This window comes from Siphateles boraxobius, unplaced genomic scaffold (genome assembly GCF_051911475.1).
Source record: "Siphateles boraxobius isolate OS27281-9 unplaced genomic scaffold, OSU_SipBor_1 56, whole genome shotgun sequence".
Classification (NCBI taxonomy): Eukaryota; Metazoa; Chordata; class Actinopteri; order Cypriniformes; family Leuciscidae; genus Siphateles; species Siphateles boraxobius.
In genome coordinates this window covers 10,194,309-10,210,072 of record NW_027509182.1, presented here as the reverse complement: position 1 = coordinate 10,210,072, position 15,764 = coordinate 10,194,309, and positions in this window count along the sequence as shown.

Here is a 15,764-nt window from a genome sequence, read left to right as displayed (position 1 = left end):
GGGAGACAGCTACCCGATCTCAGCTTGTGCTGCCTGAAATATATAACAACGTGTTCTGCAGGAGTTAAATAGTAAAATGGGGCATCAAGGAGTGGAGAGGACGAAGTCATTGATCGGAGACAGATTCTTCTGGCCCAAAATGCAGGGTGAAATTGAACATTTCGTGACCAAGAGTCAGGGCCGTAGCACCAAATTTTGGGCCCTGGGTACAAACCATCTTGCTGGGCCCCCATACCAAATATCATAGTGATACCAGTGGGTTGGGGTATTGCATTTTTATCATAAAAACACTTAAAATGTAAACAAAATAAGCCACACTCTGATTAATATTTTTTTGTTTTATTGTCAAAAGTACTACTTACTGAGATGACAAAAGGTCTAGCAGGTCCAAACCTGGACTAAATCAAATATACTGTAAAGCAGTTCTGAACAATGACCATACCAAATGAGAAAAACTTTTCCATTTCAAATAGCACTGCTATTATGCTATTATGGGGGGCATGTGTCTCATGTTTTGGAAACTTTTCATACATTTTTTTCCATCTGTTGTTTGCTGTTTTAAGCCCATCTTTGCTATTTAGTGCACTTTTTGATGGTGCTTTCTGCTCATGTGAGAAGAGCAGCAATGGGATGCAGTATAGAGCTTTTGCACTTTCACTATATATAAGCCAATCTCTTCTGATTTTCTCACGGCCATTAGCGGACTTTGCATACTGAAGGTAAGTTGGGAATGGTTTGCCCTCCATATCTTTAGGTGTGATATTTCCAATACCAGGTTTTGCTCCACCTTCACTGGCTAGCATTTGAACAATAGTTTTCCTGTGCTTATCAGTAAGAGTTGTTGGCCATAATCCTGGGTCCTCTGACAATCCCTCACCAGTATCCCTAAGTCTCTCATTCTCTTCTCTTTCCTCTTCAGCTCTGTCCTCCTGCTCCTGACTACCTTCATCACATTCTTCACTTTCCCTCTCATCACTTATATGAATATCAACCTCATCTTCTATTTCTGCCTCTGCTACAAGAGGAAATAATTACAGTTTAAAGTTTCAATGTGTACAATAACAATGTACCCATTTTGCTTATTTCCTCTTATAACACTTAATTAATAATTACTAAGTGTTAAAACAGGCAATTCCGCTAAAAGCTCACCTTGTCTCACTGTCACATTCACCTCACTGTCACTGCTTTCACCTGGCCATGATGAGGGGCCTGCTGCTGCAGCAGGGTCTGCAACTGAAATATATGGATTCAACAAGGTATTCAAACAATACCTTTTTTTAAAGTGTAGGCTAAGTACAAGTTAATTGATGATTATTTGTCTGTTTAAAATAAATGCAGACTATAGAATCACAGGGTACACTAACCGCCAAACTAGACATTCAGTCAGTTACGTTTTAAAATAAGTCATTTTTAATCATTAAGATGTGCATTAAACTGAGAACAATCCTGTACTTTAATGTAAGAGCGTGGGCGAGCTAATTTGCATAACAATGCGGTAAAATAGGCGCTAACGATCTGTGTTTTCGCGGGTGTTAGATTTTGACAACGGAGGGAAATATGCAACTGGGACAACTGCAGCAGAAGAGGAGACAAGCTGCGCCGCTGCCTGGAGTGGCAGTGTGTTGAGCTCCCAGCTCCGCCTCCGTCTGCTTCTCACTCCCTGTTATTTACCCAGAAACATTGTTTGCTCGCTATGTAGGGGTGTGATACTATAAAGTATTGGTATATTATTCAAATAGAGTACGAACATAAATGTATGCTATTCTACCTGGAGTAGATATTTATGTTAAAACAACAATGTCAATGCTCGATGATGCATTTGGAGCTCACCTTTCTTTTCAAAAAACTGAGAGAGCAACTGCTTGCCCTCATTTGCCTTTCTCTCTTTAATCTTATTTTCTTTTCGTTTTTGAGCCCCTGATTTTCCTTTCTTAAGGAAAGACATCCCCTGTAGTTCCTAACACGGCTCACTCCAGCTCCTGTCTCATCAACTGATTCACCGCGGGTCCGCAGCAGAAGCACCTGACCTGCGGGTCGTACCATTTACATTGATTCGAGAGGGGTGGTGGGGCCCTGCACAGCATGAAAAAGACTTTTTTTTGTACCACACCAGTGCCTGACTTCAAGTTTAGTTTTCCACAGGAACTTTTTTATTTGTACATTAATGCTATACAAATGTTAGTGCATTTATATGCATGTATAGAAAACTGACTTCTAAGGGCCCCCCCCGCCTCGGGCCCTGGGTACTCGGTACCCTTTACCCCCCCAGTCCGACGCCCCTGCCAAGAGTTGTAACTGTCTGAAACAAATGAAACCAAGTAGAGAAACCAGAGCACCACTAATGAATATTGTCACCTATCACCCATTTGAACTCGTCTCCATTGACTTTCTGCACCTGGACAGGAGTAAAGGAGGATATGAATATATCCTGGTGATAGTTGATCACTTCACAAGGTTTGGACAGGTTTAAGCCACCAAATCAAAATCTGCAAAAACTGTCGCGGATCGAATATTCAATGACTATGCACTGAAATTTGGATTTCCCCAAAGGATTCACCATGACCGGGGAGCAGAATTCGAGAATCAGTTGCTTTATCAGTTAAAAAAGAATTGTGGAATTGCAGGATCGCGAACAACCCCATACCACCCGCAAGGGAACGGACAGGTTGAACGTTTCAACCGGACGTTGCTCCAGATGTTAAAGACTTTGTCAGAAACACAGAAGTCTAACTGGAAGGAGTCATTGAACAAACTTACTTTTGCCTACAACAGTACGCGATGTGATGTTACTGGATTTTCACCCTTCTATCTCTTGTTTTGGAGATCACCGAGACTACCCGTTGACTTGCTCTTTGGATTAACGGCAGCGGAAGGGAATAACAACCATAAGGAATATGTAAAGAGATGGAGGCAAGGAATGAAGGAAGCATTTGAGATTGCCAAAGAGAACAGCAAGAAGACAGCAGAAAGAGACAGAAGGAACCATGAGGGTAAAGTAAGGAGCTCAGTGCTGCACGCAGGAGATCGTGTTCTGGTGCGAAATCTCACACCCAGAGGAGGTACAGGAAAGCTTCGTAATCACTGGGAAGATGATATACACACAGTTATTCTTCGAATGGGAGAAGAAAGCCCTGTTTATGAAGTCAAGCCGGAACGAGGAAAGGGAAGATCGAGGGTTCTACATCGAAATCTCTTGTTACCGTGTGATTACCTGCCAATGGAAATGGAGCTCAGAACACAGCCAAAAACAAAGAAAAAAGTGGATAAACCTACCTTTGTAGAAAGGGATGATTCTAGCTCAGAGGAAGACGATGAAGGATGTAGTCAGTGGTACTTACCTGCAGTCCAGTCTCAGCAACCTGTGGAAGGAAACAGTGAGTTAGAAAGCAGAAACTTACCAGTTATCTGGCCCCGTGAACCTGAAAAGGAAAGGGAATAAATTGGTCAAGAGGTAGCGAAGGATCATGAAACAGAAGTTCGTATGGAAAATGAGGAGATACCTCAACAGAAAGTTGATGTGATGGAGGAGGAACAACCTGGAAAATCTGACTATACAGCAGATGGACATCTAGCCCTGTGGGAAAGTAACAGTGAAGAAGAACAGGAGTGTAGATTGCCTAAGAGAGAGAGGAGACCACCAAAGACATTCACCTATGATTACCTGGGTACCCCTGCATGCTATAATGTAGAGCAGATGAACACAATAGCGTTTCAACCCACACCATATGAAATGCACAGCATGACTCCATGGACTTACCCAGCATCACAGTACCAGCCAGTATACTTTTACACATACAAAGACTTATTAAATATGACATAAATGTATTGTGAATTTTTAATAAACTTAATGAGTGTATAAATCAGCAGCAAAAAGTACGTCTTGAAAAAATCTGCACAGTAATTTCATAAAATCTAAATATGTTAATAAAAACAAATTACTATTAGTTCTCTTATAAAATTCAGTCAGGCAATCACACATTTCACAATTTTATATTTATATATTAATGTCAAGAATTCAGAAGTGCATATATAGCCTACACTACAAAGAAATAATATACAATTAAATTTTGCTTATTTTAAATGTATTGAGCAGGCTAGGTATAACAAAATGTATTGGCTTTTAATAATATTTCAGTGCGCACACCCATGATAACATGAAAAACAGAGCACACACAGGGTGTATGCGCATCGCGGGTGCAGAATGATGTGCTCAAAGCAACATGGAGTCACAGGGCCCTATCTTGCACCCGGCGCAAATGACTTTGTACACTGACGCATGTATCATTCCTATTTTGCACCTGGGCAAAGCGGACTTTTCCCTCCACAGACACACGTCGGTTAACTAAGAAATACACTTGCGCTCCCCGGTGCGGTTCAGCGCAAAGAGGAGGCGTGTTCCGTCGCAAACTTTCCCTCATGCTATTTTGCTGTTCTATAAAACAATTGCGCCACTGACCAGAAAAAAACTATTCTAAAGTCAATGGCGCGTTGCGCGTACATTCAGATGCTATTTTAAGCGTGCATGCTTGGCCATAATACAGAGTGTGAACAACGCGCATACACTGTATATGATTCTCTCATCTACACAGATGCATTTAACTTTTTGCAAATTATACATTATTATAAGGTAAAATATTAAAACACGAGGGAAATCATTGTTGTGTCCATGACGATGGGGAAAAGAGGCATAAACACATTTACCCAAATTATTATATGCATGTTTAACCGAAGCTAATTTGGGTGGGTTTGTCCCAACCCCAATGTCACTTCTCTTTCTTTTACGGCCCTGACGAGAACATCGATCTCCTCGGCTGTGAACCGATTCTGAAGCGCGCCTGGTAGATGCGCCGTTATAATAGTATTGCGCCATGGTACAAGCGCACCTTGTTCATCATGCTCTTAAAGGGAATGTGATATAAAGCTCTTATTGGTTTGTTTCCCGTTACGCCCAAACCACACCTATGAATAATGAAGCTACTTCAGACCAACCCCTTTTAGAATTGCGCCAGGCGCAAGAGGCATTTATCCCGCCGGGAAAATAGCAACAGCGCCGGGATCCGCCCACAAAGTTACTTGCGCTTTGCGCTTTGACACTTGCGTTTCAGATCGTTAAAATAGGGCCCATAGTGTGCAGCGCTGCGCTGCATAAGTGCGCATTTAAAAGTTCACGTCACAAAGCGAAGAAATGTCGAGCGCACAAATCCTAGTGCGATTTGTTCCTTTGTTTCACAGTTTTAAATTCCAGTTATTGTGCGTTTGATGCCGATTCATAGTGCTTGTGATGTGTGATGATCTAGCAAGCACACGGTAGTGAGTCGTTTAAAAACAGCAACAAACTCCAACAAAATAAAGTAATTTTATGCAAATCTACAGCCTTTTATCTAGGTACATATCATGCATTATAATGTGAAAATATCATATTGTAGAGAGTTTTACCGTGCATCCAAGAGGCGCGCCCGCTGTTTGAATATGAATGGAGAACGATTGACAGCCGCAGAGGAGGGAAAACGAGTTTCCGTATACTTTAATGATGTAAATAGACTTCTGTCCCTCACATTAAGCTATGGAATGACTTCAGATGACTTTGTCACCCAAACTTACGTGAAAAAAGCGGGAGGCGCCGAAAAGCACGCTGTTTGCATTCCTGCTTGTCAAAAAGTGACACATCAAAAAGCTGCTGTAACAGTATACTGTAACCATTTGGCACTTAAAAAGCACGTCACGACACATAATTTCCCGTCTTCTTTTACTAAAGAATATTTTTGACGTATTTATTAAATGCTAACTGATGCTACTAAAATTTATACTGGCCATTGGGGTGGCCAGTGGGGTGGCCAGGAGTCGGCCAGGGGTGGCTGGTGGCGCCATTGTGTGTGAGGAGAGTGAGCCGCTGCATGAAGAAAGTGGACGACGCTTTGCAGGAGACCACAATGATTGGTCAAAGTTGCAGAAAAGTTGCGGTGATTGGTCAAAATTGCAAGTCGCACTGAATTCACGGGGATTTGTTGAAGTTGCGTTAATTGTTGCGATCGCGAAATCCTGGAGGGACTGCAAATTGTTCTTAGTGGTATGATGTGCAAGTTCTCGAAGCGCTGGTCTTTATTTAAGAACATGGCCTAATCTGTTCCCTTTCTCAGTTGTGAGAAACTGATGCTGTAATTGGGTTGCTGTTGTTTCGCTGTGCTGTTCCTGTTGTGTTCACGTAATACATACAGTAAACATATATACAGTTATAGTTCTCTTATTCAGGATGCTTGTTTTACGTTGCACATTCGGAGACTGTGAGGCCACCGTAGGTGTGCGCTGTTGTTGTGGGGGTTCCGGAAAATAAACGAGTGAGTCGATGCATTGAAAGTGAAACTAGTTGTTATTTTTACCCGCATAACATTGGCGACGAGGATGGCTGATGCCCCGGTTTTTTCTCTGCCAACTCCGGACTATTTTTTGCCCCTCCCTGGCGAACATGTCGTTCCTTGGAATCAGTGGAGAACGTCTTTTGAACTGTACCTTTTAGCCATTGGATTGGATAATGCCAGTAGCGCGAGGAAGCGCGCTATCCTACTGCACTTGCTGGGAGCGGAGGGGAACAGGATTTTCAACACCCCCGATGGTACTCTGGACACTTACGATGCTGTAATCATGGCTTTGACTGGACATTTTGTGAAATCACAGAACATCCTCTTTCAACGGCTGGAGTTCAGACAAAGATGTCAGCGCCCTGGTGAGTCTGCTAGGCAGTTTGTGGCAGATTTAAAAGCCTTAGCACAGCGCTGTAATTTCGGCGCCATGAGGGATGAACTTATTCGAGACCAGCTCATTGAAAAAACGTCTAATCCCAGAGTCCAGGAGGAGTTGTTACTCAAAGATGCAACACTGTCACTTGAGGATGCATTGACACTCGCCTTACAAGTCGAGGCGGCAACTCAATGTGCTGCTAAAATAGCGGAAAACAAGTCTCATACGGCCGTTAATGAACAGCCAGTGCAACAGCTATCAAGCTCAGACAACCTGACTGACCCTGCTGCTATACAGGTCGCGCGGCCCCAGCAAACACGCCAGCAGAGACGCTGTGGAAATTGTGGCTCCACCCGTCATGCCACAAGGGCTCAGGACTGCCCTGCTAGGGGCCAAACATGCAGACGTTGTCAGAAACCTAACCACTTTGCTAAATGGTGCCGGTCTGCTCCGGCTGGCTACACTGAACAGTCACATGACCCGGTGGTGCCAGTGCGCACCATAGGCCCCCACCTAGGGGCCTTCTCCAGGTGCCCTGTTTACCTGGATGGCCGCTGTGTCCCTCTTCTCCTCGACACTGGGGCCAAGGTGTCACTGCTGAATTTTGACACCTGTAACCTACTCTTCCCAAACAGACAGATGCAGCCCCCATCCACTGCTCTCTGTGGCTACGGCCGCAGCAAAATCAATGTTGTTGGCCTACTTTACCTCCCAGTTCGCTACACCTCTACAATTGTGGACCGCTTCCCATTCCACATTACACGCCACGGTGAGAACATCATGGGCCTTGACCTCTTCCTCAGCCTTGGTTTTACCCTACAGGACAACAATGGAACACGAATACTACAAGTGGGTTCCCCTTGGCAACAAAGCTGGCCTGAACTGTTCAATGGCCTTGGGTGTCTCACCTCATTCACACACAAACCACTCCTGGACCACAGCGTGCCTCCCGTGGTCCAGCCCCTTCGGCGTGTTCCCCTGGCTCTGCGGGACGGCGTTACACAGGAGCTCCAACGCCTGCAGGCTGATGGCATCATAGAACCCATTGATGCCTCTCCGTGGGTGTCCAACCTCGTCATCGCCAGGAAGAAGTCAGGTGGACTGAGAGTCTGCGTCGACCTTCGCCAGGTCAACAAGGCAGTGGTGCCTGACAAGTACCCTCTTCCAACGACGGAAGAACTGACAACCCACTTCTACGGCTCCCGGGTCTTTTCTAAGTTGGACTTACGTCAGGACTACTTACAAATTCCTTTGCACCCGGAGAGTCGGAACCTGACGGCTTTTATCACCCATACTGGCCTGTACCGCTATACGAGGATGCCTTTTGGTCTCAGTTCGGCGCCAAGCTGTTTCCAGAAGATTATTTCCACAATCCTCGCCAGCTGCCCCGGTACCGTGGCCTATTTGGATGACATTGTGGTACACGGGCCAGATGTTGACACGCACAACAGCCGCTTGGAACAGGTCTTTGACTCCCTCAGCCGCCACCACGTCACTTTGAACACTTTGAGAAGTGTACGTTCTCCGCACCGGCCATTGATTTTGTCGGGTTCCGTGTGTCGGCAGATGGTATCTCCCCTCTCCAGTCGAATGTGGCAGCCATCAGCTCAGTCCCCAACCCCACGACAGCCTCGCAGCTGGCTTCGTTCGTGGGGATGACAGCCTACTACATGCGTTTCCTGCCACAGTACTCCTCTGTCACGGCCCCGCTGAGGATGCTGCTCAGGCAGGATACTCCCTGGACCTGGACTTCTGAATGCCAAGCAGGATTTGACGAACTGAAGCGCCTCCTCACCACGTCTCCGATCCTGGCACACTTCCAGCTGGACTGCCCCACATTCGTGACCTGTGATGCGTCTGCTGTGGCTCTGGGCGCTGTTCTGTCACAGCTTCATGATGGCACGGAGAGGCCCATAGCCTTCGCCTCCCGGGCGCTCAGCCCCACCGAGCAGAAATACTCGGTGGGTGAGAGGGAGGCCCTCGCCTGCATTTGGGCGTGTGAGAGGTGGCATTTGTACCTGTACGGACGGTCTTTTACCCTACGGACGGACCACCAGGCCCTGACAGCCCTGATGTCCACTTCGGGCGGAGGACACAGGCCCCTTCGCCTCTACAGATGGTCAGACCGGCTGCAGCAATATGACTTTCAGTTACAATTCACGCCTGGCAAGACTAATGTTGTAGCAGATTTTCTGTCCCGCCCTGCCGTCATCCAGTGCTCTGCTGTCTCTCCAGAGGATGAGGAGGAGGTAGTACACCTGGTCCACTCACCACTAAAGGACACGGTCTCCCTCCGCGACCTGGAGTCCGCCTCAGCGGCCAAGCCAGTTTTCAGCATGCTTCGTGACTATATCAGACATGGTTGGCCTGCCCGCGTCCCGCCAGAACTGGAGCCATACTATCGAGTGAAGCATGAACTGTCATGCTGGGGTGAGGCCTGCATCGCTCGTGGCCTCTGTGCTGTCATCCCAGTGGCCTCAGAGGGTGTGTCTTGCAAATGGCACATCAGGGACACCTCGGCATCGTCAAAGCCAAACAACGGTGCCGTGACGTCGTGTGGTGGCCCGCCATGGACCGTGACCTGGAGGGACTTATTCGCTCCTGTTCAGCATGCCTCACCAGTGGGAAGACTGGGCTACCCGCTTTAACTCCACTACAGCCAGTAGAGTGGCCGTCTGTACCATGGGACCACTTGCAGCTTGATATCTGTGGTGAGCTGTACAATGTGCCTCACCATCAGAGGTTACTTGTTGTGGTCTACGACCTGCACTCCAAGTGGCCTGAGGTGGCTCTCATGGGTACGGTTACCTCTAGTGCTGTGGTCAACTTTCTCGACCAGCTGTTTTCCCGCTGGGGCTTGCCTCGTGCAATTACCACGGACAATGGTCCTCAGTTCCTGTCCTTGGAGTTCACCACCTTCCTCGCCAACAAGGGTGTTACCCATATCCGAACCTCTGTCTATCACCCCCAAGCCAACGGCGGGGTGGAACGATTCAACCAATCCCTGAAAAATGGACTGCGTGCTCACATGTCTGAGGGATACTCCCTGATGGCCGCACTGTCACAGACCCTTCTCCACTACAGAGCAACTGCCCACTCTACAACAGGGGTCTCCCCTGCCGCACTCATGCTGAAAAGGGAGCTTGTGCTTCCCCTGTCAAGACTCCGTCCACCAATAGCAGTGGGCCCACGGCCATGCCCAGCAGCAGTAAAGGCTCACGTCAATAGACAACAGGGTTCCATGAAGCGGAGGTTCGATGAGAAGCACAAGACTAAGTGGCCTGCTATCAGAGTGTCAGACTGGGTCAGAGCCCGCCGGCCCCACAGAGCTAACAAGCTGTCATCATTCTGGTCGGCTCCGCACCAGGTCAGTCGGCAGCTCGGCCCAGCTTCATTTCAGCTGACTGATGGTTCCCGCTGGCACGCTAGCTGCCTGCGCAGAGTCCCCTCTCCTTTTCACCATTTTAACATTATGTAACCATTATCGGCATTAAATATTCGTTCAAAATCACCGTGCATTAATGCTGCATATTTACCTGAGAATGCGTTGACGCACGCGTTCCCACAACGCATGCCTAAGGGAACGTCAGCCAATTCCACTAACTGCGTTAAACGTAGCCTATAATTTGTATTATTTAAAATTACTTTTCAAATTCCAAAGCTTGTAGAAGGTTCCTATTGGCAATGCTGATCTGGTAGCCTTGAGTAAATTAACTTATCTAAGAAAATTATTCATAAAACTCATCATTTGAGCCTATGTTTACTTTCTTCACTGACACAGACGAAAATGAAAAGACTATCAGTCAAAGTTCAGCTTTAGGAGGGGAAGAAATACGGCAGGATAAGGCTGAGAAAAATAAAGATTAAGATGCTGACAAATAATCTAATGCACACTGACATGGTTTTAAAGCTATTTATTAGGCTTTTTTGGCCTTCAAAAGTCTTAAATTGCACATATGTAGGTCAGAGAAATCAAAATTTTCTTGGAGGAGCATGCCCCTGAACCCCACTAATTACCTCACATTTAAATGCACATGGCTGTAGGGGGGCAATGTGGGCTGATGTGGATACAGTGCCAGGGCTCAATTTTTGGCCCAGTGTTCAGCAATTATAACATAGTATCGTCATCATATCAGTGTTGATGGACCAAAATAAAACCATTAAAATATCAAGTAAATAAGTATTGTAATATGTGGTGCCACAGTGACACTCTTGTCCTAAAAATTATTGCTATACCACTGATGAGTCATTTTTCCCTGTTGCACCTACACAAAATTTAAGGGTTCCCCCACCTACCAAATCCCACTTTAACCACTGGTTTTTTTACCTGTACCTGCATGAGTTTGGGAGAGAATGAATCTAGCAGAGTAACAGTCCCATTTTGTTTCTAGGTTCGTGAAGGCCCATATCTGCATTCCAGTCAGGGTGCTTTGTGTTCATTGACGGCTGCATTGCTGTTCTGTTTCCAAAATAATTTGGGTTTTCAGTTAATTGTGTTGATGTTTTTTTATTTTCGATGGTTTTGATTTGTAATAGTCTTTTTGACTCTTAGAATCGTTTCTGAAGTCTAAATTGCCCATTACGTTTTCTGTAATTCTAATTATCTTTCTTTGTGGTTTTTCTTTAGTTTTATTTTACTTGCTCTGTTCAGTTGCATAAATTTGTTTTTTTGATATGTAGTTTTGTATAAGGTTTGGTGTTTTCTTTATTGATTTTTCTTTTGAAATATATTTCTTTAGTTTTGTTATTTTTCTTTGCTCTAAGTAACTGGTTATTTACGGGCTTATTATGTTTTTTGACTCATCAGTAGCAACATTTATTTGTCTTTATTTTGGTTGTCCGTTGACTAAGTTGATTGAGCATTATACTCAAATCCAGCCTAAAGTGACTATTTATTTTGATGTACATCTTTTTGTGTGTGTTGGCAGGGCCTGAGCACTAGGGGTAAAGGACTGGTTTATGAGGGTGATGGCATCTTCCTCACCGTGTGTTGTGACCATCTCACCGGGTGCTGTGATTGGTATTAACACCTGTGCGTGTGTGTACATTGAAGTGCAGTGTTCCTTCACCCGAGGTGGCGTGGCCTTGACTTTGTCCTAAACCCTTGGTGGCCTGTTGAATTGGAACAAAGTGTTCCCTAACCATTTTAATATTTTTCTCTTTTAAAAATTGTCAAAGTTTACTTCTGTATGATGACCCCTGTCTCTGACTCTTATCGGTGATATGAACCTGTGTATGCCTTTTGTAGGGGCTCAATTTAATTCTTTGGGTGAAATTCCCAGGGTGGTGTAGTCAGAGTGTTAATGGTACAATTTTGTTAATTTATTACAATTTATTAGGAAACCCCTTTTTACTCTCGTACCCCCGCCACATTTGTAATATATGCTCCAGTTAATCTTGTATTGATTTTTTATTTTTTTATTTTTTATTTATTCATCTGGTAACACTTTAAAATAAGGTCCCATTTGTTAACAATAAAAAATTGTTCTGAGTATTTATGTAATGTTAGGTTTTGGGATTGTTCATGTTCATGCTTGGATGTCTTTTATTTTGTAAACAGACATAATCATGTGATCACTTGCTCCCTGTAACCCCTGTTTGGTGAGTGGTTTCTGTTACTGGTCAAGTTTACAAAGTCTTTGTTCTTTGTTCAAGTTTTGTTAATAAAATCTGCACGTGGGTTCTCACTACGCTCACCTCAGTGGACTCTTATTACAAAAAGCTAGACCTACATAATGAACCCAGCAGTTCGTCTCCACCAAGGGAATCATCCCGTTGAGGACTATGTCAAGGAGTTTTGTAAGCTTTGTTATAAGGTGGACTTAAATGATGTTACCCTCAAGTGCTTTTTTGCAACAGACTTGTTGATTACCCTTGGAATTTCTTGACTTTGCACATCTGTTGAGTGGTTCCTTGTTTACTATTGAAATTGTGGATGAGGAACCCCACAATTCCCCAGTACCTTCTATCCTAGAGCCTCTTCACATCATGGTCGCCACGACAGAGTCCCTTCAAATCATGCCCATACAAGATTTTAATTTTTTGGGGTAGGTGGCATATGTCCTAAGTTCCAGTGGATACAGAGCTTGGCCCTCCACTACTCCACAGACCAGGCCATGATCTCATTTTATGCGATACGCTACACGGTGTTTGGGAAAGTTACAAAACTAATGGCGTTACTTATTTGCTTTTTCCCGGAAAGTAATATGTTACTAAATAAATTACGCATTCATTCAGAATTAGCTTTATTTGCCATATATGTTTACACACACAAGGCATTTGTCTTGGTGTAAATTCTCACGTGTCCAAAATATTCACGTGTAAAGTTATGTAATAAATTACATAGAAGCTATGTAAATAAAGTTATATAAACAAGAAACATAAAAGGCATTACCTTTTCTCACCTGGGCTGGACTTGCTTGTTTGTTTTATTCAATAAAAAAACAAAAATGTTAGTTCTATTTTTGGCAACTGTAACAGCCCTTTCACACCAAAAGTGAAACGAATAAGCCTCAGGCTGAAGTAAATACAAATTGGCGTCTGTACAGTAGAGGGCGCAGCTTTAACAAACCTTTCAGCAGCTAACATTCTGGACAGCAGAAGAATAGGACACAAGACAAAACACTGGCACGAAGGCACCTCACGAAACTGATTTCAGTCAGACTTTTGAGACGTAACTGTTTAATCATCTACAGCAAAATAGAGCTTTGGTGAAAAATAAGTTAATATTTAATGACTACAATAGAAATTTCTCGCTAGAAATAACATCATGAGTGGAAAACGTTGATCAAAAATGTACAATTACACACAAACTGATGACCAGCTGCAACTTTCAGACACCATCTTTATTTTTCTAGCTCAACTGTCACAGACTGAAAAGCACAGAATTGTGGGATATCAAAGGCAGCGAAGGATAGATAGGCTGCCTTCAAACATTGATCAGATGAAGCTATCTCAGGAGACGGGAAGTGAAACTAACATTGTATTTGGACGTGCCCCGATGCCTTCCAACCTTGGAATGCGTCCTCCGAAGGCAGCATTTTTCAGTTTTCGGACGCAGCCTTTTAGGCCCGGTCTCAAATGGCACACTTCATGTGGACTTTCGGTCTCGTGGACTTAAATTGCACGTGCTCGTTGAGTCTACGAGTCTGCAGGCTGTCCCATTCATCATTTTAACGCTCGGAAGTGTGCTCAGCAGTGCCCCCTTTGTACCCTTGAAGCAGTCTTCCACGAAGCCCGCATGGATGCAGGCTGCACACACTTTAACTACACAGAAATCCTTGTGAAAGGCCAATCAGACAACGGATGGGAGGAGATTTCGCTCACGGACAATTGTTAACATGGCTGAGAGGAAAATATTTATCATTACGGTTTTTATGACCTATGTGTACATTTTAGCAGTTACCTAGAGACTCGCGCCATGTGCCCTATAGTTCTGCAATACATGACGTCACCAAAGTGTGGACTCTGAGGAAGTCCACAAGTCCGGAGTGTGCCATTTGGGACAGAGCCTTTATATGCACTTATGGTCTTGTGTACAATGCATACAATGGCTGCCGCGTACAGGGATCCGCTAAGTCTATGAGATATGGGGTATCCCATCTGTCATTTGAGGTGTCAGAAGGCTGCTCGCTTTGCACCACCACTGCTCCATAGTCCATGTCTACCACAACTCCTCGGTTCAGGCCATGATCCAGTTCCCCTTCACAAGCCTGTTCCTCCAATCCCACACCCTCGTGGACTTTTTTTGGTTTGAATTATATTTTGTAAAGGCGTCTGGAGCCGCCATTAGAGGGGGGATATGTCACGTTAGGTTTCGGGTTTGGTTCATGTTCATACTTGGATGTCTTTTATTTTGTAAACAGGCAGTCATGTTTCCTCGTCATTGAATTACTTGTTCCCTGTAAGTGAGTTTTATGTTTCTGTTCATACATGGTCAAGTTTATTTTATTTTTGTATTTGTTCAAGTTTTGTTAATAAATGCACTCACCACACACTTATTAAAATGTATTAATCATAGTTAAAAGTTGTTTGTAATATTATTTGATAGACCAGATTACATGAACTAACAATGAAAAGTTGTCTTTTTATTAACTAACCTTAACAAAGATTTATAAGGCTAATTATAAGGCTGCTCGTAAACTGATAATCTCTTCCTTCTAGTTAATTTATAGCATCAAATAAACATGAATGAACAAGAAAGAATGTTATTTTAACCGCGGAAAGACGTCAGTACACTTAGTTTTTCAAGTTAAAATCCTCCAACTTTAAAGGGTAACTAAACCCCTAGTCAGAGCCTGACTCCACCCACTGGCAATATTTGAAAAATGCTGGAAAAGTGGGCAGAGCCCAGCGGAGGGGTGCGTGCACCTGAGGCGCGTCTTTCTTTAGGCAAGGGTGTGGTTAACTGGTGGTTGCTTACGTCACGAACCACTGCAACATCCAATAGGCAATTCAACTGCAGTAGCCACGGTTCAACCTGAAAAGGGCAGCAATCAGACGTTTTTACACCATATATTGTAGAATTAAAACACTTTAAACCCAAATGTCAAAAAAATTACTTGAATCAATGAACAGCAATAATAATGCCCCAGTCTTACTGATCATTAACTAAAAAAAGTTGGTTTAGGGTTTAGTTACCCTTTAATCTCTACCAGAGCCCGTCTAACAGAGACCCTTGGCACTTCCTATTACCCTCATTGTATGTCATCTTGGTTGCAGTTCCATTAGAATTCCACTGGAGGCGAGTTTACATGAGATCCACGGGGAGGTGTCGGATCAAGATCCAAGGGGTGGAGATGGATAGGATTAGGGTTGGGTTTAGGGATTAGGGGTGTGTTTAAGGACCAGGGGGCGGAGTTGGCTAGGTTTAGGTGTATGTAAGGTGGGAGGAGTTGGATCTGGATCCGACTCCTCCCCGTGGATTTCATGTTCCACAGTGAGAACCATCTCGAATGAATGGGAGTCTATGGAGCTAGACGGCTAAATGTATCCCTTTCTCCTGCTTGTCGTTGTCATATATTTTATTG